Source organism: Notechis scutatus, chromosome 3 (genome assembly GCF_049901735.1).
Source record: "Notechis scutatus isolate UNSWTSFEM ecotype Mainland chromosome 3, rNotScu1.2, whole genome shotgun sequence".
Lineage (NCBI taxonomy): Eukaryota > Metazoa > Chordata > Lepidosauria > Squamata > Elapidae > Notechis > Notechis scutatus.
Genome location: NC_142011.1, coordinates 135240779 through 135264279, shown reverse-complemented (window position 1 = coordinate 135264279; position 23501 = coordinate 135240779). Strand labels below are relative to the sequence as shown.

General features: G+C 37.2%; 1 long non-coding RNA gene across 1 annotated transcript in view; it reads right to left on the bottom strand.

The window, feature by feature from the left end:
* Positions 1-398: 398 nt before the first annotated feature.
* The window catches only part of LOC148131400 (uncharacterized), a 60893-nt gene continuing 37790 nt past the window's right edge, over positions 399-23501 (bottom strand). Inside the window, exons 2-3 of the long non-coding RNA XR_015748361.1 lie at positions 1067-1270; positions 399-750 (exon numbers count right to left, since the gene is read on the bottom strand). This is a non-coding gene — a long non-coding RNA (uncharacterized LOC148131400). The remainder of the gene's footprint in view (positions 751-1066; positions 1271-23501) is intronic.

Genomic DNA, 23501 nt, shown 5'->3' with positions numbered 1-23501 from the left:
TTTATGTAGAGTATGAAAAGAGTTGGTCCTAGAACACTGCCTTGGGGGACACCACTATTGACAGGTACAGAATTTGATAGGACGCTCCCAAGTTTGACCATTTGTTGTCTGTTTGACAGGAATGCTTCTATCCAGTTATGCAGGTGTCTAGAGATACCGTAAGATTTTATTTTTAGGAGTAGTTTGTCATGTACCACTGAATCAAAGGCTTTACAGAAGTCTATGTAGATTGCGTCTATTGCTTTGCCATGATCGAGTTGTGTTGTCCATATGTTTTTGCAGTGTAAGAGTTGCAGATTACAAGATAGTTTTTTCCTGAAACCAAATTGTTTATTAGAGAGTAGGTTGTTTGTCTCTAAGTGGAGGATAATGGATTGGTTAATAATTGATTCCATGACTTTACAGGTGATGCAGCATAAGGAGATTGGTCTGTAATTTTCAACTAGGCTGGGGTCTCCCCCCCCTTTTTTTGCACTCTGGTATGTTTTATGACATTATTAGGGCAGCAAAATATTAGCTGCTAAAGTGTTGATGAATAAAATATATTCTGATCTTGCCCCCCATGAATTTATTCACCAAACTGTCATTAACATTGAAAGAATGTACATTAGTTGCCTTTTTTTTCACTTCCGGCTGCTTCAGAAAGAGTGAGTGGTGAAATCCTATGTCATTGTCAAACCATTTTTATTTTCAACTTGTAAAGGAATCTTTCTTTCTACATGAAGTCAGCTAATTCTACTGTCTGACCACCTGCAGGGAGGAGTAAAAAAGAGTTAAGGTTTCTTCTTTGGCTCACCTCTTAACAGCCATTAAATTCCTTTCCATTTAATAATGAGAAATGAACTAGCGCAATAAATAAGGCAGGAGAATCTGACAGTAATTGGCTTTCTAGTAAGAACACCCACCTCAATCTCTCTCTTTAAAAAAAAACAAAAAAACCAAAAATGTAACTACAAGCTTAACCTCACAAAGTTGCTTTAGGCAAACTGTCATCTTAAGTTTATATCTGTCAGTATATAATTTAATAATAATAATAATTTAACACCATCAAACAACATCTGCCTACCTTGGGTCCCTGGGAAGGACTCGATAGGTGGATAAAAATGCCAGATCCAGTCTCAACATCAGGCAGTATGATGAACCATAATAATAGCGATGATGTAGAGTTAAGCGAGCAAATGAAGTTAAACGTCTTTGAATTTATTCCAGGCAGAGAATTTTCATGACATACCGGTTCCCATTTCATCCCATTCCTACCAGTTCATGTTAGCTGAATAACAAAAGAATGAGCATCAGAAATGCTTTCAGAGAAATAGAGAATTCAGTGAAACTCTCAGAGTGGGATATGATATTGTTGCACTTATAATTAGTCCTTGCTTAACAACTTACCAACTGTTTGAAGTTACAACAGATCTTCTCAAAGCTACTTATGACTTGGTTCTGCAATTCCAATGGCTGCAAACACACTCCAAATCCCATGAACACATTTCAGGTGCATGGCAACCTACTTACCTTTATGGCTTCATTCTATAGTCATATGTGATATGACATTTTCTATAGTTCTATAGTCATATGACTATAGTCATATATAAATACATTGATTTTCTTAACAGTGACCATTAATGACGATGGTGTCCGCTTAATGACCACTGGAAAAAAAATTGGATGCAGTCACACAAGTGCTTTAACTTACTACCATTATACTTATGATGGAAATTTGGGTCCATTATGATCGTAGGTTGAGGACTACCTGTACTTCATTAGAAAATTGACAAAATATATAGGGAAATATTCTGTCTTTTATAGCTACTATCAAAGCAGACTCCACCTTCCCTTGCTTTAGAAAGGGAACTCAGATTTAGTACTAAGCAAGGGATAGCCTCCAAGCAGCTTTTCTGGTGGTAGTAGTGATATGATCACCATTTAAAGAAATCTAACTCTTGAAAAGCTGTTGGAAAATTTCCCTTTTTTCATGAAATCTAGAGAAAATGTGTTCACAAATTGATTGAAGAACTTCAAAAGGTGCTTTGAAGATCACCTCTTAAGATGACCTTGGTGGGTCACTAGCTCAGTTTCCCACCCAGAAATTTCATAAGATCATAACATTTCACATGTATTTAATTTAACACACAGATCTCACCTGCTTTTGTCTAACATCTCAATAAACATTGGCTACAGAGTAATAGGAGATTTTTAACTACCCTGACATCAACTGGAAGACAAACTCTGCGTTAAGTGGGAGATCAAACAGGTCCCTGACAAACCTAGCAGACAACTTTGTTTCTCAAAAAGTAGAGAAGGGAACAAGGGGATCAGCCATATTGGACTTAATTCTCACTAAGAGAGACGAAATGTTAGAAGGTGTTGAAGCCACAGGGACTTTGGGGTGGGGGGTGATCATGCAATATTGGAATTCAACATTATGCACAAGCACAAGCCAAGTCAAAGTAGAGTCTTGGACTTTAAGAGAGCTAATTTCAATAAACTTAGAGAGAAGTTGGGAAAGTTTCCATGGATGAGAATGCTCAAGGGGAGTGGTGGGATACAAATAATTTAACAACCAGTTCTCTGCCTTAATGATTTCTTCCAACAACCAGTTCACCAAACTGCTCAGAAAGTTAACAACCGGTTCTCCCAAACTGGTGCAAACTGGCACCACTGCTCAAGGGGAAACAGCTCAAGAAACTCCCGAACTGGTGCAAACTGGCACCACTGCTCAAGAGGAAACAGCTCAAGAAACTTGAAAAGTGAGATTATAAAAGCCCAGTTTAGCACTATTTGTAAACTATTGCTGATGTTGATACAGTAATGCCCAATGCCACGTAATGACTAAACATCACAACAACAGTATCCATGGCTTGCATATCAACTCCCTTCTATTTTTCAGGTAACAGTAAAAAAATTTTTTTAAGGCAGCTGAATGCTGATGTTAGGAGTTTTGTAAATTCTTATTTCTGAAGTTATTTAAACTGTTGGATTATTATTTAAATTGCTTGTTTGGTTTCAGTCTGGAATTTTATTTTACATTTTTATTGTATATTGTTCCAAGAGTTTTTCTCTGATGCAATCTAAAAAGAAAAAGAAAATTATCTATGTTACTAAGTCTGTGTGCTTTTATTACTGGCACAGAGATGCGTGCAATAGATCACTGCTTTTCAAAACACAGTTTAGGTGACCCCGGGTGGCTCATGGAGCATTCTTCAGTGAGAAGATCAATAATGGAAGATAAGCTTACATTTTATTAACAGCTACAATATATAATATTGGCTATGTGGTTAGAAGATAATCTCTGTGTTTACTTTATGCTCCTGGATCTTTTGAACACTTTCTCTAAGTAAGGGATGGATGAAAAATTAACCCCATCCAAACAAGTAACCTTCAACTTATGGCCACAATTGACTTGGAAATTAAGGTTATAAATTGTGCCAATCATTAAGAGAGTCACCACGTGACTGAATCCTAATTTACAAATGTTTTCATGACAGCTGATAAGCAAATAAGATAATAATTAAGCGAACCATTGTCTGCAATGGTTGGCCAAAAATGTAAATCATGATCATGTGGCTGTGGGATGTAGCAGTAATGCACTTGTTGAGCTCCCAAAATGCACTCATATGACCAGGGGGGCAACCATCAGAACTTCAAATCTGGGTCATAAGTAACACTTTGTCATAACTTTGAATGATCACTAAGCAACTGGTCATAAGTCAAGAGCATTATTGTAGTCCCACCTTCCAAAGTATAGAAGAACTAGAATGTATGTGTTAAAAAACCTAACCTTTCCCCCCAGGTATTTGGTAATGTTTTCAACTCAGTTTAGAAAAAAGCATCCAAAAATGTCCACACTTCTTAAAAATATAAACAAAATTATATACTGTATATTGCAAGAAGGTATGCCCCCAAATGCTTTATACTGGGAGAAATGTTTAGAATAAGTACACGCTCAAATGTGCATATTGCAAGCAAGAAATATGAAAGAAAATCAATCATGCTTTTCAAAATAATCCACTAAACTAACCAGATGAAACTGGATTGGACAAATACATACCTGTACCTCTATCCCTTTTGTTTTTTTTTCACTGAAATGGTGACCAAGAGGTGATTAAAAGCTTCTGCTTCAGATTTATGAATTTGGGCAAATAATGGCTTGCTTTGGCTTGCACAGAGCCAATTCTTTAATGAAGACTTAGGTTTTGGCTAGATAGAATATCTTATGCAATGCAATAGTTTTTAAAGACTTACAGCATCCGCTACCGCATTTGTGTGTTTTGTGGCCTTGGTGTCAGGGTGTAAAATGTTCAGCAAGTGAAACTCTATTAAAAATGCTTTTGGCTATTTCTAGACTAGAATTCTCCAGTTGCTGGAAGCAGGGAAGAGTTTTCCTTTTGTAGCTGCTTCTCTGGTACACAGATTGACAGAATATCTAACTCAACAAAGTCAAGCAATGTGGAAAGCTATAACCAGTTTAAAAAAAACAGAGAATAAACAGAGTTGGAAGGGACCTTGTAAATCATCTGGTCTAATCCCTCCCCCCACTCTGGTTTCCTTTATTCTATATCTAATTCAGTCATGTCTGCTATTCTCCCTCCATTTTTTTTCTGCTTCTCTTTGGAAAAGGTTGGTGATGAGGGCTATTTGTTGTTGATTAATATTCTGTTAATGATTTGGCACATTTGCTGATATTGTATTTTATTCATCAATTGCATTTATTTAATTTCCCCAGACTAAACAGACATTAAAAAAAACCTTTTATTTGCTTTCCAGCTGATTGAAATAATGTCTGTATATTTTCTTATTGAATTCTGTGCATGTTGGCTTGAAAATAAAGACCGGTTAAACCCAGAGGACCCGATTATTCCAATAAAAACCACGGAATCTCATTGCTGAAGTGGATACAGGGCTTTTTTTCTACTACCATGAAAAGAGTCAGAAAAAAAAGATGAAGGAAAACAGTAGTTTTAACCAGCAGAGAAATACGGATTGCCACAAAAAATCTTGAGATGCCTGCCTGCCTGCCTGCCTGCCTGCCTGCCTGCCTATCTATCTATCTATCTATCTATCTATCTATCTATCTATGCACATATGCACATAAACACACACACACAGACACACACACACACAGAGAGAGACACACACTCCCACACCTGGCTAGCTCCACCCACCCCTCCCCTCCCAGGAGTCCCCACACAGCCTGTTATACATGCAGGTAAGTGCAGGGTGCGTGCGGAGACTCGGGGAAGGTGAAAAACAGGCCTCCCGGACGTTTGGGAAGGCTGGAAATGGGCCTGTTTCTGGAGCCCAGGAAGCTTGTTTTTCATCCTCCCGGAGACTCGAGGAAAGCCTCTGGAGTCCGGGGAGGGCAAAAACGACCCCCTCCCAGCTTGATGCAGGAGGCCACTTAGGCCATGCTGGCCATGCCCACGCCCACCCAGAAACCGGGCAGAGAACCCTTTGGTAAAATTTTTGAAGCCCATCCATGCCTAGCCGCCAACCTCACCCCCATAAACATGCTGCTTATTCATTTGGTATGTGTACTCATTTGGTTTGCAAAATCAAACTTTCTTCTGATAGGCTGCTATAAAGAACTTGGGGGGTGGGGTGGGGAGCCATGATAACTTTGCAATGAGAAAACAATTCTAGGAAATAGAGAACAAACTGCCCAGAGTTTCAAATGTTCCTGAAGTATAATAGGCAGGAGGAGTTGGATTTCTTCTGATTTAGAGAAAAAAAATTTTTTTTTTTAGGAGCTTAGAGATATCAATGCTGATTTCCATTTGTCATCATGCAATACGCAGCCCTGTATACTGTAACGTAGCAGAGCTGTAGTAATTGCATATGGCAGGGCTCCGTGTTTCAAACCACATTGTTTTCCAGATACAGCTATATATGTGGCACTTCTGAGTTAATATGTTCATTAAGGGCTTTCACAATTTCAGTCTGATGATTCATTTTAAAGGACTTTCAATTGAATCACGCCTTCAAATTGAATCCTCAGAATGACTTACTAAATCCATTTTGGTACATTGAATCAAATCAGGTTCTTTCAAGCCTGTTTGAAAATACAATGGATTCTTATCCATGTGCAAAAACCATTTTGTTTAATCAATTTGATTTACCAATTTAAATTATTCAAATCAAATTGATCCCACTCTTCAGTTCAAACTGCAATTTAAAATGGAATAGTAATTTGCTTGCAATGTATAGCTAGCCTTAATATCTAATATCTTATTTTATAAATATGTAATGTGCACCAGGTTGTAAATTCCTTTATATTACTATAGTGTTATGCTTGCTGTATTGCATCCTATTTTTTTTTTTCAGAACTGTATAGATGAAAAAAATCCATCAACTTTTACTTTTTTTAAAACTTCACCTTGTAAAACAACTGGTACTGACTATAATATTAAATTTTCTTTGTTTAATCAACAACAAAAATGCAATTTAAAATGGAATCAAATCCATTTTTCAAATCAAGTTAATGATGCAAATGGGATCTTGTCCAATTTGCACATCACTAATGTTTATTGTCTTTATGCAATATCATAAGGTTACCAAATACTGTAGGGAAGGCATATTATTTAGTCTAAGCTTGTATTTAATGCATAGCAAAGCATTTCACAGAGCTTTACAACCAGTAGTGATTGTAATCTAAAACCAAAAGAGGCAAGGATAACAGGGGAGAAGGTAATAAGGGGACAATGGTATTAAACAATGACAGTGATTAAAATTCACTTTGGATTCCTTTTTTCTATTACTACTTATATCAGCTTTATATGTTATAATTATCTCTGAATGTGCTATCATGTGTTCTTGATAAGTATCCCCTCAACTCTGACCATTCCAGTCATTTATAAACATTATAAATCATACTCTGCGTTCAATGACCACAAACACTGCACGTGTCACTTTTTGTTGTGGTTAGCTGGTAGCAGGTGCGGACGGCTGAGGAGAGCAAGGACTCAGATGAGGGGCCAGGACCATTAGGGAGTGGACTACTGCCTTCAGAGATTGTGGGGGCTGGCAGCAGTGATGAGGAGGTTCCTGAGGAGCCTGTGCCAAATGCACGTGCACACAGGATTGCTCGTAGGAGAAGTTACAACAGCACAGGCAACTCGGAAGTAAGGCTGCAAGGTAATGGTCCCTCCTTCAAGAAGAAAAAAGCCAGCTGTGAAACTAAACTTCTTTGCAGAAGGCAAAGACATTTTGAAACTACAGCCTCGTAGACATTCCAGTATCCTGAGTTTGTATTTGAAGATTCTTATTTTGCAAATTATTTCTTGTCTGTTATCTTTTGGCAGTCTTACACAGTTTGGCAAGGCTTGTGCTTATCACAGCTAATTATTTTGTAAAAGCATTACAAGGTTTCTGTTCTTTTTGAATTGTGTTTGATTTGTCGGAAAAGGGCATGGGTCAGAACACTTTTCTACAAATTGAGGAGGATCCATTGATGAGGGTTCTTGGAATACATTATACAGGTAGTCCTCAACTTAAGACCACAACATTTTTTGTTGCTATGTGAGACATTTGTTAAGCGAATTTGCATCATTTTATGACCTTTCTTGCCACAGTTGTTAAGTGAATCACAGCAGTTGTTAAATTAGTAACATGGGTGTTCAATGAATCAGGTTCTCTGTTGCTTTTGCTTGTCAGAAGCCCGCAAAAGGAGATCACATAATCCATTGGTCATAAATGTGAAGCAGTTGCCAAGCATCTGAACTTTGGTCATTTTTCAGTGCCATTGTAACTTCGAACGGTCATTAAACGCACTGTTGTAGTAGTAGTAACAGTAGTACTGTCTAGCCTATAATAATTGTCAAGAAGAATACTATGAATATGTATGAGGTAATATCTTTATGCACAATACAGCGTTAGAGACTGTCAGAAGATCTTTTTCCGTGATCCTGAATTACCAACTGGATCTCTAAAGGTTTAACACTTGGTTTTTTTCCCCCTCACTACTATAAATGGCAGATGTTCACTTCTATGAGGACAACACCAAGATGAGAACTGGACTTACTCCAAGAAAGTGCTAGTAACTCCTGCCAGTCATAATCAAGACTGCAGTAGCGTTATCTTCACTGGTGAAATTCTGTTCCATAGTCTGTGTCTTTGATATGTTAATGAATATATAAGCAAGAAGTGCTGCTGTTCAAGATTCCAGTTATGGCCTTAGGCATGCACACAAACACACATACACAAACACACACACACACACACACACATACTTTCTCAGTTTTTGTCAGATTTCTGGAAATATCCAGTTAGCACTATACTGTTTTGTGGGTTCCCCCTTTCAAAATGCCCCCCACCAATGTTTTCTTGTATGTGCTTAGGAAAATCTTAGGCATTTCCAATAGTACATTGTGCACATGTGTATCCTTTTGTTTATTTAAGCCAAGGGTCTTCAAACTTCAACTCCCAGAATCCCTCCTCCAGGCAGGTTAGCTCTGGAATTTTGGGAGTTAAAGTCCACAAGTCTTAAACTTGCCAAGTTTGAAGATCCTTGATTTAAGCAGTGGTACAGCCGGCACCTTGGAAACAAAAAAATGTGTGCATACTCAAATATTCACATGTAGTTCCAAGTGCAAAGATGAAAATAAACACTTCTTGGATGTTCATACGCTGCCTTTGTATTTTAACTGCAAACTGTGTGTTGCTGGTTATCCCTTTGTCCTAGCATAACTTCCATTCTAATAGCAAGGTTAATGCCCCTACTGTAAAGCTCAAAGATCTGAGACCAGGAACTCCAGCTTTCTGGTATTTTTACATTTCTGGGTGGGGGTGGGGGGTGGAAGCAGGGTGGTGGGGGAGTCTAGGCTTGGAAATCACAATTGTAAGACATGAACAGAGCTGCCAACTAAGCCAGACTTGTTAGGAAGTCACAGCCCCAGAGCATCTATTAGTGTCACTTCTTTATAGCAGAAAGGGTGACTTCTTCTCTGTTATGAGACAGAAAATCAATAACCCCATGACCAGTCTCCACCTAAGTGGGCCATGGCAAGGCATATATATTTACAGTCAACTACATGGAGTCAAGCTGTGTGTGTGTGTGAGAGAGAGCGTGTGTGAGAATTTTTCAATTCAACCGACAAGTATGATGGGGAGGCACTTTTACAAGGGGAAGCTAATTGCAGCTGGCAGATTGCGTGCACTTGTGTGCATGACACCCGACCCTCGGAGCCGGTGCTGAGACTGCTGGGCAAGCATTAAGTAGATTATGGTGATTCAATGGCCAAGGGGGACTGACATCAGAATAAAAGTGAATTGTGATTACCTTTTGCAGACAGAGAGCTGAGCACTGGATAACTCAGTTCCTATGAGAAACACTAATAGAGTCACAATTTTATTATATTGGCACCATGGAACGGAGTGGTTCCCCAATCATTTGCTGTGCTTTGCTTTTATTGATGAAATTGGAAATTAATAAACAAGGCCTATCTGGTATTATTCTTTTTTACATGTTGCCAAAGACCATTATAAGAAGCAGTATTTGAATCAAATTAAAACTCTTCACTTCACTAACAACATGACCTGCAGAGTTTGACTAGCTAATTTTGTCTGGAATATGGAGCCTACTCTCTTAATAAAAAATGTGGGCCCTTCTTCACACAGGCAGACTCCTTTCAGTTGCCTGTAGCTATTGAACCCATTCTTGAAATCAACCTTTTGGGGCAGGTAATATCAGATCCCAAGAACCGAGAAAGACTCATGGAATTGCTTATAAGCAGTTTCCTTTTTTGTTCCACATCAAGTATGCACCAAAGACAAATTCCTTGTGTGTCCAAACACACTTGGCCAATAAAGAATTCTATTCTATTCTAAAACAACTATTTGAATCACTGAAGATGTAATCTGAGAATTGCTAGGGAAGACATTTCTTAACTTTCTTTCTCCTGACAAAACTATCTAAACTTTGTTGCCTCTTTTCCTTCTGGAATGAAGCTCCTCCTTCCAGGGAATCCAGACTACATTCCACCACATCTGAGTAGTTCAATTTATATAAATTAGGAAGAGATTTTCCCAAATATCACAGCCATAAATTAAATTTATTTTTTGTTCTTAGAAGGATGAATCATGGTTAACTGGGCATAGCTATCAAAGAGATCATTCCTGGGGAACTAACAGTATTATTGTTGTGTATTTTCAATAATGCTTTATTAAGAGGATAGTCTAGAAGTCACCTTAGGCCAGTGTTTCTCAACCTTAGTGAATTAAAGATGTGTGGACTTGAAATCCACACATCTTCAATATCAAGGTTAAAAAACACTGTCCTAGACTTTTCCTAGTTTTGGGCATTGGTGATGGGCAGTGATGTTAGCATATATTGGGCTCTTTGGAAGGAATGAAACTATTTACTATTACCCTGAATGATGGCTATACAAGGTCGATTAACCAGTTCATTCATCTTCTAGAAGCACAGGAGGGAAAAGTGGCAACCATCTTGCTTTTTGTCTTTGATGGAAAAGTATATTATGATGACCCCATGTGTCAATATCAAAAGTCACATATCTGCAACTGTGAAACAAAGATCAGCCTTTGATTTTTACAACTATAGCATTGAGGGTAAGGGTTTTCCTTTTTGTGGTGCCGGTAAGTACCAATAACTCTGACTTGTGACATGTACTGGGAGTTGGAGATGGGGAGAAGCATCAAAATAAGAGAGGTCTCAGATGGTCATGACTTCACAAAAGTTGTTCAACCTGCCATATTGTGATACATATTGGAAGAAATATGCAGAAAGTTGCAGATAGTATTGACCTGTATTTTATTCATTGTACTCTTTTTAGTTCTTTACTCCTGGAAAAGATCTGATACTCTGTAATTCAGTCAAGTACTACTACTTTTGTATTTATTTATTTTTATAAATATATAGACATCCATTGCACTCTGTCTGAATCTTGCTGAGTATGTTGTCCGTTTGCAATGTTACATAAAAAATAACATATAGCTTATGACATAAAATTATCTGGCATTTAAATCTGAATAAATTATAATATCTTACCCTAGAGTACCCTTGCAGCAGAGTACAGCAGAAATTGGTAGAGTAAAATTTGCTGCAGATAGAAGTTATTTATGAATTCAGTATAATTGTCTGCTGAAGTCAATGGATTTTGATCATAGGAGAACCAATGCTCTGAAAATCTAGGATGAAAGTAAATTCTCAATAGAGATAACACACAAAGACACAATGCTAGTTCGCAAGACTGATAGGATGTCTTCTTAAAACGTACTAGCTTAGGGGCCTTTTTATAAATGGTCAGGAAAGTTATCTACATTATATAACCTGAAAGTGGGATTAAAAAAACCCTGTATTTTAACATTCTACGAGAAAACCAGAACCACAATATTTGTGGCTACTAAACAAGCCTCATTGATTTTCTTAGATGCAGAAAAGGCCTTTGACTATTTGAACAGGTCTTACTTGTTCAAGATTTTGGAAGATATGAATTTTGAAGATAACTTTATAAAAGGGTAACATTGATTTACACCACATAAAGCACAGAGTTGTGAATAGAGTTCTAACAAAACCTTTGAGATACAAAAAAAGAAGAAAAAAAAAGTGCCCACTTATTTATTTTGGTTTTTGAATAGAAACAAAATGAGATGAGAGATTTGGGGAATAAAGTTTTTAAAAGAAACATTAGTTAAGAACTTTTGCAGATGGCTTGGTATTATTTCTGGTAATTTCTTTAAAGGCAATTGAAGTATTAATAGGCAAATTAAAATAATTTCATGCATTAGCAGGTTTCAAGATTAGTAAATAGAAGATAAAGATGTTAACAAAAAATACAAAAATAAAAAGTCAGAGAATTGGTGAATAAAACAGGTTTTGAGATTGAGAAGAATATATCTGGATATCATTACGACAAATATGAAGTTGTTATTTCAAAATAGCTCTGTTAAGACATCAAAGTTAAAAAAGGTGTGTTAAGATGAGACAAATAACAATTGTTATTGATGGGGAAAATTTCTATACCTGAAAACAATTTTATGGCTCTCAGCATAAGAAATATTTAGAGACAAGACACAATAGGAAACACAAATGGTTAATTTATCATTAGATACTAACATTTGATCAAAGGGAAATTAAAATAAAATCAAGAGAACTAGTGACATACCTCTCAGTGTTTATCTTATTTACATTTATTAGATTTAAAATATTATTTTAAACATTGTTTGAATTGTATACAAATGATGAATATATAGTTGCTAAAATGTATAATCATTTATTGAAATTTGAAACAGAAAAGGAAGTGAAGATTGTATGATAAAGTGGGCTAACAAACGTGGTTATAATATACAGATGCAACAATAGGAAAATAAATGGCTGAAAGGGTTGAAAATATATATTATGATACAATCTTAAAGATTTTTTAATATATAAAATGACGTATTGTTACATGTCACCTGAGAAATTGCCTAGAATGTATAAAGGAACTTTAAATTTATGTTAGAATCATGAAGAACAAAAAGATAATTTTATTATGTTTTGTGGATGTATAAAAAACTAGAAAATTCTAAATTCAAATAAATACACTGATTCAGAGGATTTAATATACAATTGAAACCATGGTTATCCAATGAGTCATTGTAGGATAAGTTTGACCATAATATTTATTGCTTGTGCCTTCATTTGTTTACCTGGAATTAGAAATGAACAACTTAAGTGGACTGTAATATCTAAATGAAAACGGGAAATAAAAGCAATGAGTTTTTTTAATTGTCTGGGTCAGCTAACTCTGATTGAAGCATGGCAGTGATTCAGACAAATGAAAGGTCTATAACTATTTATTTGGCTCCACTGCAAATGTAATGTCATGGACAGATGTTTTATCTGTTTAATGTTTGGATTGGCCTTGCTTATTTGTCACTGATCAGTTGTAACTACTCAGTCAGCTGTAAAGAAAGCAAATATGGTCTTTGATCAGAGTTATTTTTCATTCTGTGATAGCCTTGAGAAAAGAGGTTCCTTCACCCCTGTTTAATGCTGATATTGTGAGATTTATTTATTTTTTACAGGGGAACAGAAATATCTATTTAATGTACTGATGCCTTCCAAAGTGGATGTTGGTTTTCTGGAATCTACAATAGTCACTCCACAATGTGAAGGGTGCCATCTTAAAACCTGTCTGTCAAACTATTCAGAGAAAACACTCCAGTAATGACCCAGAATAAACATACAAAAGAGAAAATGATGTAGGCTTTATTGCCAATGTATCATGGATATCATCAGATGAATCTTCCTTCCCAAGCTGCAGGATGAATATTCCATGTATATAGATATAGTCTACCATTCATTTCCATCAAGGATTGTATGTAAGCATTATATTGAAAGATAGTTACAAATCTTCACAGAAATCTTATTAGTATTGTTGAGAGCCATTTATCTACCTCTCCTCTACTATCCATCTTACGTACACCAGACTAATCGGAAAATAACATTTCAGTTGATATACATTTCATAGTGGTTATTGTCATTTTCTAATATTCATCTCCCATCCCACTGATATACAGTATTTATGATAAAAATATAGTTAGGAAACATATCCTTGTGTTACATTGCTGAAAATATGGCATTACAAAGATGTTTCTGTTACTAGGCATTTGGCTGACTAAGAGATACCTCTTATTATGAAATATGGAAACTCTTATGCCCAATATAATTGTAATAGATCATGATGATGATGATGATGTACACTGATTTTCCTTACCCTTTAAAAAAGATAATTTTAATTTACAGGTTCAGATGAATCCTATTTCCTTTAGCAGATCACTTCATTCTTTAGGTCCAGTTTTGTACAGTTTCTTTTTTTTACAAGTGAGATTCCAAGTGAATTTTCCTTTTTAAATAAGGAGATGTATTTTTTATTAGATTTAATAAATTAAATTTTATTAGATTTAATTAGATTTTTAGTATTCCTAGAAAACTCAGAGGTTTTTTGACTATGATAATATATTGCTTTTGTTTTCCATTTTGTTGTATTGATTTGTATTTTCTTGATACTGTCTGCAGTTCATACTATAAGTTATTTCTTCTATATTAAGATTCCACTGTTACTCTTTAGTACCACTCAAGTGCCTTTACCTAGGAAGTGAATTGAAAATCTCAAAATGAAGGATTAAAATTGAAATGGAGATATTCAAAGCTTTGAAATACTAGAACAAATCTAATATCTGAAGTTCACTAAAAGTTTCACACTGAGCTTGAGTTTGGTCCTATTATAGTAAAATGGATGGGTGTGAATCCATGAAGCCCAAAATATCATATTTTGAAATCATTCATAAGCTCCAAACCAATTAATTGGGGGGATGGGGAAGGCAAAATGCACACAAGTATTGAGGCCCATATCAGATGGAGTGCTATGAAAAGATTTAACCTGAATAAGTTTAATGGTGCTTCAATAAATCATCACATTGAATCACATCATTGAATTTCTGCATTGATTCAATACATCAAATAAAATTGGGTGCCTCTGAATCAATTCAGTGATTTGATGTGCACTTGATCATGAATGAATGCATCTTTGTTATGAATAGATGATACAATTCAAATCAAATGGATTTGACTTATTCAATTAAGCTGACAATTTGGATCAAGTCTTGAATGATTCATAAAGCCCTAATCAGATGTCCAATACAAGAAAGGAGTATATGAAACTCAGCCTATTTGTTCCTGTTCACCACTATTGTTTAGGACTCATACTAACACTTTCTCCAATTAGCTGCTATCTGAACCTTTTGTTGGATAAGTTGTGATGGAAATGGATAGATTTATTGAATTGATTTGGTTTCTCATACTGGGTCCAAAACAAAACCACCAAGGCAACTTAGTTGTATATTCTGTACAATCTACTAAAAAAAACAGTTGAGTAAAACTTTGTAGAAAACTTGTGAACTTGATCAGAGTAATTTAGAATGTATAACAAGGGTCTGAAAAGCAGCAGCTGGTTGATGCAGAGAAGTAATTAGCAATATAGCTAGTGAACAAGAGGGTAAGTCAATATTGCACCCTAACCACATTATTCATTTAGAAGTTGATTTCAGTTGTACTAGATCTATGAATAAAATAAAATAAAAAGTCTCTATTAGTAATAAATGATATGCACTGCAAAGATCAGATGACATGTAAATTATAGCATATATTCTTAGATTCATAAATGGAAGAGGCCATTTAAGCTATTGAATCCAATTCCCTGCTCAATGCAAAAATCTAAATTAAAGCAACTTAAACCAGTGGTTATCTAGTCTCCACCTGAACATATTTAATCAAGAAAGCCCATCAGAGAAGTCTGCAAGTTCTAAAGCTTTTATAAAAATGACAAAAACAATGTTACGTAAATGCTGTCTTTATTATTCCCTTCCCCTTTGATCTCTTCTTGTAGATCTTTGGATCCAACCACCCTCCTGGGTAATCAATTTCACTGTCAAATTGCTTTCATTGCTAAAATAATCATTCAGAACTTATTAAAACCTAATTTCCCATAAATTAAATTTGTTTTTTGTATCCTGTACTTTGAATACAAATCTTGACCTTCTAATAGGTATCATTCTTTCAAGTATTTAAAGATTGCTGTAATGTCTTTCCTTAATTGGTTTTTCATAGAGGTAAACCATCTATACACCAACCTCTGACCATCCTCACTGCCCTTTTCTGACTATCTTTGAATCCTTGTGACACCCAGAAAAGGACTTAGTACTTAGATTCTCTATAAGCAATAAATAAAGTGAAGATTAAATATTAAAGGGATCAGGTTACATATACATAAAAAAGAAAGACCTAGTTTGATTGAAAATTAACATTCACATTAAAAATCAATCTCTAGTTAATCCTGTGAGGATCTTTTAGAAAATCTTTATTGACATAAAAGTTCCCCTTGAAATATGGCAGAAAGGTCCACTACAAAGTCATTGGACCCTTCTTCTTGCCCAGTCATTACTTTGTAATAAGAGAAAAATAAGTCCTAAAGCTTCAGGATGAGATAAAGCTTCAACCCTGATATAACCCAATTGATTTGTCCATCAGATACAGAAACGAAGCAGATCCCTGAGCTGGATTCAGTTCCCTATTGCCATCTGTGAGTCTACATGTGCAGTGATCCTTGCAAGATCCCATCTGTTTGAACAGACTTTAAGAGAGAGCTGTTAAAAGGAAAAGATATTTAAATTGTAATTTGTGCACACATAGAAGAGGAAATGATCACTGAGACAAAGTGACCCATGCACGCCAGGAATTGCTCTTCTAGTTTTTGGTACTCCCTCACATGCATGCACGTTCCCGTTTCAGTACTCGGTGCCAAAAAAGTTTGCCAACATTAATCTAGGACAACTCATCATGGCCAACTCACCATGATCACCATGCCACAGCCAACTCGTCACAGGACAACCAACCATAACCAATTCATCACAGGACAGCTCACCACGGGACAATATTAATTACACTAATATCGAAGAAATGGTGGAATAGATTCATTAAATAAAGGATGCAAAAGAAGGGACAAAATGAAATGTGAGTGTCAAAAATTAAAATATTTTTTAAAATTGTCTTAAACAATTAAATTGAATTGTTGAATTGTCCCATGGTGAATTGGCTGTGGTGAGTTGGCTGCAGCAAGTTGGCCATGGAAAATTGATCGTGGTGAGTTGGCTTTGGCAAATTGTTCCATTATGTGACATGAAGTGTTAATACCACTTTGTAATGTCTTAGTAAGACCACACTTAGAATATTGCATCCAGTTTTGGTTGCCACAATATAAGAAAAGGTGTTGAGACTCTAGTAAGAGTGCACAGAAGAATTACAAAGATGATTAGGGGACTGGAGGCTAAAACATACAAAGAACTATTGCAGGAATTGGATATGTCTAGTTTAATGAAAATAAGGTCTAGGGATGACATGATAGCAGTGTTCCAATATCTAAGGGGTTTCCACAAAGAAGAGGGAGTCAAGCCATTCTCCAAAGCACCTGAGGGTAGGACAAGAAGCAATGGATGAAAACTAATCAAGGAGAGAAGCAACCTAGAACTAAGGAGAAATTTCCTGACAGGTAGAACAATTTATCAGTGGAATGGTTTGCCTTCAGAAATTATAGGTGCTCCATCACTGGAGGTTTTTAAGAAAAGATTGGACAACCATTTGGCTGAAATGGTACAGGGTTTGCTGCTTGTGCAGGAGATCCCTTCCAACTCCGTTATTCTGTTATGGAAACTGGGGTAGCCAATTCTCTGTGATAAGATACAGAACTGTTTCTATATATTTATAGTCTAAAGCATCGGTCTCATGACTAATCAATAATTGCATGATATCAGATCTGAATATACAGTTATGTAAAAATAGCCCCTTCCTCTAGATCTTACTTAACAGCTGGGAACCACACTCACTGCAGATAACTTACCAGTGGGACTGTTGATTTTTATATTATCACAAGATCAGATTTATTACTAAAACTAATTAAATAAAGGAAAACTGCAGGGAATTAACAAACCTTTCAAAAAATGACCTGTGGGATATCAGCAGAATAAGAGATTCATGAGTGTTTAGGGGCCTTGATATATGCGGTATTAGTTCTAAGCTCCAAACATATTTACGTAGGCTTTAAAGATGTCAGGGCATTTCTCATGTTTATGTCACTACAGAACAGCTATAATTCCAAAGCTCTTTAGTACCCAGCAGGCTTCTGGTTTCCTTCACAGTGCTCTTCTATCAAGCACTAAAGGGTTCCTGTCTGATTTTGCTGCCACATAAGAATGGCTCCTGAAGCACAATCAGAGAAGTCTCTTTGCAACAAAATATGTATTTATGGTGCAGCCTTCAAGGGAATAATAATCTATGATTCATGCAGATAGTAAAGGCTTTGATTTGGAGATATCTGATTTCCCAGGACTTAAGAGGTATCCACCTCCATCAACTTGGAGAATATAATTAACTGCAGGGCAAAGTATCATATGCAAGAAACCAGGCCCCTGTAATTTATATACTTTCTTTCTTAAACCGGGAGCAGTTTCAACATCTTTGTCCATTAAACCAATTCACAAAAGAATAATTAAGTTAGAAGTTTTTTTTTTTTAAAAAAAAGAATTTATAACCAGGCAATTAAATAACATTCTTTAGGACAGGTACCAATTATAAAGCAAGTAGTTTATTGTATATATTATAATTTAGACATCTAATTAAACTTAATTTTGGGTTGATTTAGGCACCAATCGCCCCTAACAGACTGTGAGTGATATACAATTAAAGTGACATCCTAACGAAAGAATAAATAATTTAAAAAAAATGAGTAAATAAGAACTGATGGTGGATTTATTCAACTATATTCACCTACAATCCAGCAAGTGCACCTATCACCCTAACTCTAGGCCTGGAGAATAGTGTGGCTTTTGGAATGTCAGCAGGGTGTGAGTCACATGCCTATCAGTGGGAATCTCATTTTAAGGGAAGACATGATGATGGAGAAGGAATGCTTCCAGGGTTCTGATAGATGACTTTGTTTATTTGAGAGGGTGAAAGAGGACACCAAATGGATGGAATCACCTAGGCTGATGGGAGGTAGTCCCTATAATACAGGTGTCTTCAAACTTGACAGCTTTAAGACTTGTGGACTTCAACTCCCAGAATTCTTCCTCCAGTCATGTTAACCCAGGAATTCTGGGAGTTGAAGTCCACAAGTCTTAAACTTGCCAAGTTTGAATACCTTTGCTATAATATGTAGGGCTTCATATGTCATAATCACCACCTTGAATCACATCCAGACACAAATTGGCCAGCAGTGCAGCTCATAATGCAGAGATACACATGAGCACATTGAGGCACACCCATCACTGCCAATGTTGCTGCATTGCAGGCCAGTTGAAACTTCTGGAATGCCCTTCATGGGCAATAATCTGAAGAGCACATTTCAGTAATTGGCCCTTGAGGTGACTGGAATGATTGTCTGATGGGCCTTCTGATCCAGGAAATTTGTGCAAAACTATTCCTGGTCACAGCTGCTACCTACTTGCCATGCAAGACCTGCGAGTTCAAGCTGGCCCCCACATTGGGTATAATCCTTTATTGGACAGTATAACACCCAAGGTTAAAGGTAGATATTTTCCAGACTTAGGTATACCCAACCGCCATTTGGGCTTGGTAGGACCCCATCAGAGACAATTGCTCCCCATCCAAGCCTGTAGTTTCAGGTCTCTCCTTCATTCAACATGGACTTAAATTGGACCTGGAGGAAGGAAGAGAGTCATTGCAAAACAATGACCCCTACTGACAACTCTGGTATCAGCCCAGGAGGATGCCATGGTTGATGGTATCAAAAGCTGCTGGTAGTTCAAGAAGCACAAGAATGGATATATCACCTCTATCCTGGCTCCATCCCAGTTAGTCTAAAAGCATAACCAAGGCTGTCTCCATGCTGAATCCCTGACTGACATGGTTCTCAGTTAGGGATACCATCCCCCATTACTGAGTAAAATAAAGGGCAGGTAAAATAAAGGAATAACTCTTTTTTTTGTTAGTACTAAATGACTTATCCCCAGGAATTGGGAGGGAAAGCCACACAACCATCCAAGAACAGATGGTGTTTTGCCTTTTAATAAATTGGTTACCTTTGCATCTTGTCTTTCTTCATAGGAATATGAGAGTGAGGTTGGATATAATCTCAAAGGCTCAGATCAAAGTATGATTCTTTTAACAAGGGGTGCCTTTACAAGAAATCCTAACCTGTTGCTACAGCCCAATCTTCCTCTCTAAGTTCCATCTTCATCTGCAATAATGCATAAGTGTGCATTTATTCATTAATGGTATAAACCTAACAATCCCAGAGCCATTATTAATTATATGTTTTTATTATTAGTAGTGCCTAACTCAACTTCATCAAAGTTTCTACTGATTTCTGTGGGATGATTCCAATGACAACAGTCTCTTTATTTCTGTTAGTATCTGTACTAAAATAGGAAACATGCAGATTTCATTAATTATATCTGAGACTATGGGACAGAAATTTCCCTGACATGAGAGGGGAGGTGTCGCGTTGAGCGACCGGTCTGTTGTTTCGATCTTCTGGTTGATTGCTGAATTCCTCTCAGAACGGGACCCTCGCAAGGGTGAGATACAGAGAAGCCCTGCAAGGGCGAAGTTTGGCAAAAGCAGGACCCTATCCAGGGTGAGTTTGAGCAGCGGAACCCTAGCCAGGGTGATTGAGGGACTCTCGCAAGAGTGATTGCAAAGCAGAAAGAAAAAGAACACAAGACGAAGATATCTTTAGGTGAGACAGCGTATCGCCTGGGGCAGATGGAATTGTCCCATTTGAGCCTGAGACAGATGGATTGTTCAGGCTGCCAGCTTGCTCTACGCTGTCCTCTTTTATTTGTGCTGAATCAAAGAAGGGGGTGAGGGATTACAGAAAGACAAAGAAGTTACAAACTTTATCTTTGAGTCCAGGCTACGTGATACAAGTAACGAACTTTCTGACCGAATACACATCTTTTATCTGACACAGACCTCTGTGTTAATCTTATCAACTTCAGCTTCTTCCTGTCAGTTTTTTTCCTGTCAGCTTGGTGAATTTTGCTCTGAGAGGTATACGTGCTGAGCAGGATTTCTCTTATGGAAAAATACTGAGACAGAATAGCCACAATTCCTCCTTTTCTTTATTTTTTGTGCTCATGATTCTAGGTAGAGTCCTTTCTCCTCCCGAGTAGTCCCACAAGGTGGCAACAAACCCTTCAGTTTGTTGATGCCTTGCAGAACCAACTCATACGAGGAAAAGTCCTCATCCCCCAAATCATGGCTTGGCAGAGTTAACAAAACTTCTTTGGGAGAAAAGGAGTTATTAGTGTCTATTTCTTCCTCTGACTCTTGGTCAGAGTACCATTCCAGCAAAGGTTTTTTGACAAGGTCTTTTGATTCAATGATAGATGTGAGAAAGCTAACTTCATTGTCAAGTGTTTTCAAACGATCAGTTTTAGATGAATCATTAAGTGTAATTGCTAACAATGTGTAAGAAGAATTGACCAACTGTACTAATGGATTCACCTGAATATTGTGTTTTTGTAGAAAGGTTGATTTCAAATTGTGATTGGGACCAACATCATAATGAGACATAGATATAGAAAGACGAATTGTAAAAATATTCCCTTCATCTCCTTGACCATCCCACTGACGTCCTCCCCAAGTGAACCCAGCCATCCATTGTTTTCTTGCAAGTGTCTTTCCTTGTGCAGTAAAGGTGATTCTGAGTGGATTTATTCTCTGTCCACAACAAGGCCATTGAGAGCAGGGAAGATGTGCTTGAGCACGGGTAATATGAATATAGTCATTTTTGGTAGGTGCTTCCCACCAGATATGACCTGTGGATACACAACTCCATTTTTTACAATATCTGTCAACTACCCCACCGCAGGCAGAATGAGAAGTGCCAGTACTATGAGCAGGACAAAAATATAATCTAAAGTTGTCAGCAGGTGCTGGAGAACAGGAGCCTTGCTTGTCCCATTTATCAGCTTGTAGTTTTTTGTCTGCAAATTTTTCTACTCCTGTTCCCATTTCAGCAAAATCCATGAAAAGCTGAGGAAACCATGGCCATCTAGTATAGTTAGTGGTGGTATTTAAAATTTTTCCTTGAAAATCAAGGATAGTCCAGGTGTAAGTTTGAGGTTGATGTTCATTTGTAGAAGATGATTGTATACTTCGAGGAGTGCGATGATAGCCAAATCTTGGAACAGCATGAGATGCAGACTGCTTAGAGATGGAGTTGTCAGCAATGAAGGCAGGATACCCAAGATGGCGAGCTCGAATGAGAGCTGTAGTCTTGCGATGGATGTCATCAGGGATGAGGTGACGTCTTCGCACGACAGGTGGTTTGTAGCGATCAAGAACCCAGGAAGATGAATGATGCAATATGCATTTGGTGACATCACAGGGTGGAAAGCAGCAGCGAAGATGCCAGCGTAGTTTATCTCCAGGAAAAGTTGTCTCAGAATTAGCTTGAGATGGCAATGTAAGTAAAACAGAAGATAGTGGAGTAGATGCCACTGAAGAAGTGGAAAGCAATAGAACAGTGTGATTGAAATAAGTGTGATTGTGAAAAATCCTAAGCAAGAATAAGAACCTATAGTAAGTGGAGTAACATGTATAGTTAAAAATATTAAACAAGGATAATAGTAATAGTAAATAGTTATGTCAGAAGTAGGAGAAAGAAAACTACCGTTGTGTTGGAAAACATAATTACATGCAGAAAGAAGATTATCTTTAAAAATAAAGGTAACAGTGTCAGCAAGGAAAGCAAAAATAGCATCAGGAGATGCCCTAAATTGAGAAAAGACAGGAAGTATTGATATCAGAAGAAAGATTAGGGTTAGAGTCAGGTTTGCCATGGTAAGGTCTGACACAGCGAGCAGGAACCCAAAGCACTCGATCAGGAAGTTGAACAGCAGCGTAACCTTTTCCCCAGGTGATGAGCTGTGCAGGACCTTTCCACGCAGGATCTGGAAGCTGTATGAAATAAACAAGAGGACGGGAAGAGGGAACTACTGGCTTAGTGAAGTGGCGAGAAGCCGCTGTGGAGGGAGGAGAGCCAGTAAGATTGAGAAAGTTAAGAGTGTACAGACAAACATTTAAGATATTTTGCAACGTCGGGAGGTTCGGGGGCCTGAGCCTTTTTTTCCCAAGTGCCGATCAAGGGCTTGTTTCAAAGTTAAGTGTGTTCTCTCCACAATCGCTTGACCTTGGCTGTTGAAGGGTAAGCCAAACTTATGAGTGATGGCCCACTTATGACAAAACTCAGCAAAGGAGAACTGACATAAGCAGGACCATTATCTGTTTTGAGAATTTTTGGACATCCCAACGTTATGAATGACCGAATACAGTGATTAATAACATTTTTGTAGCCTCTCCTCTTTGCAATGTTGCTATAATAAACCCTGAATATGTATCTACTGATACATGAATGTATTTCCAGGGATCAAAGGGAGGATAATGAGTTACATCCATTTGCCATGTATCACAGGCTTGAGTACCCCTAGGATTAACGCCTTCAGGGATACCTTTGGCCTGTAGGCTACATGTTGGACATTGTTGAATTATTGCTGTGGCTTCTTGATATGTAATTCCAAATTGTCGCACTAGGGCTTTCCTGTTTTGATGAAAATAATCATGGCTCTCCCCAGGTGAAAGCTGTTGGAGAAGGGGAGAGGAGGCCATAATTTTACAAGCCTCATCTGCCATATGATTGCCTTCTGCTAGGAATCCAGGCAATTGCTGATGACTTCTGATATGAGCTACAAATAAAGGTTTCCCTCGCTTTTTCAACAGTGTCTGAAGCTGTAAAAAGTTTCATTAGAGAGGAGGGGTAACAGGAGAAATATATGCATCAAAAATATGAGCAACCATCTGAGTAACATACATACTATCAGATATTACATTTAAAGATTGTTGTGAAAAAGAGACAACGCCAATAAGAAAGCAGCTAATTCAGCTTGTTGTGCTGATGATTGTGAAGTAGTTAAGCGTTTATGCC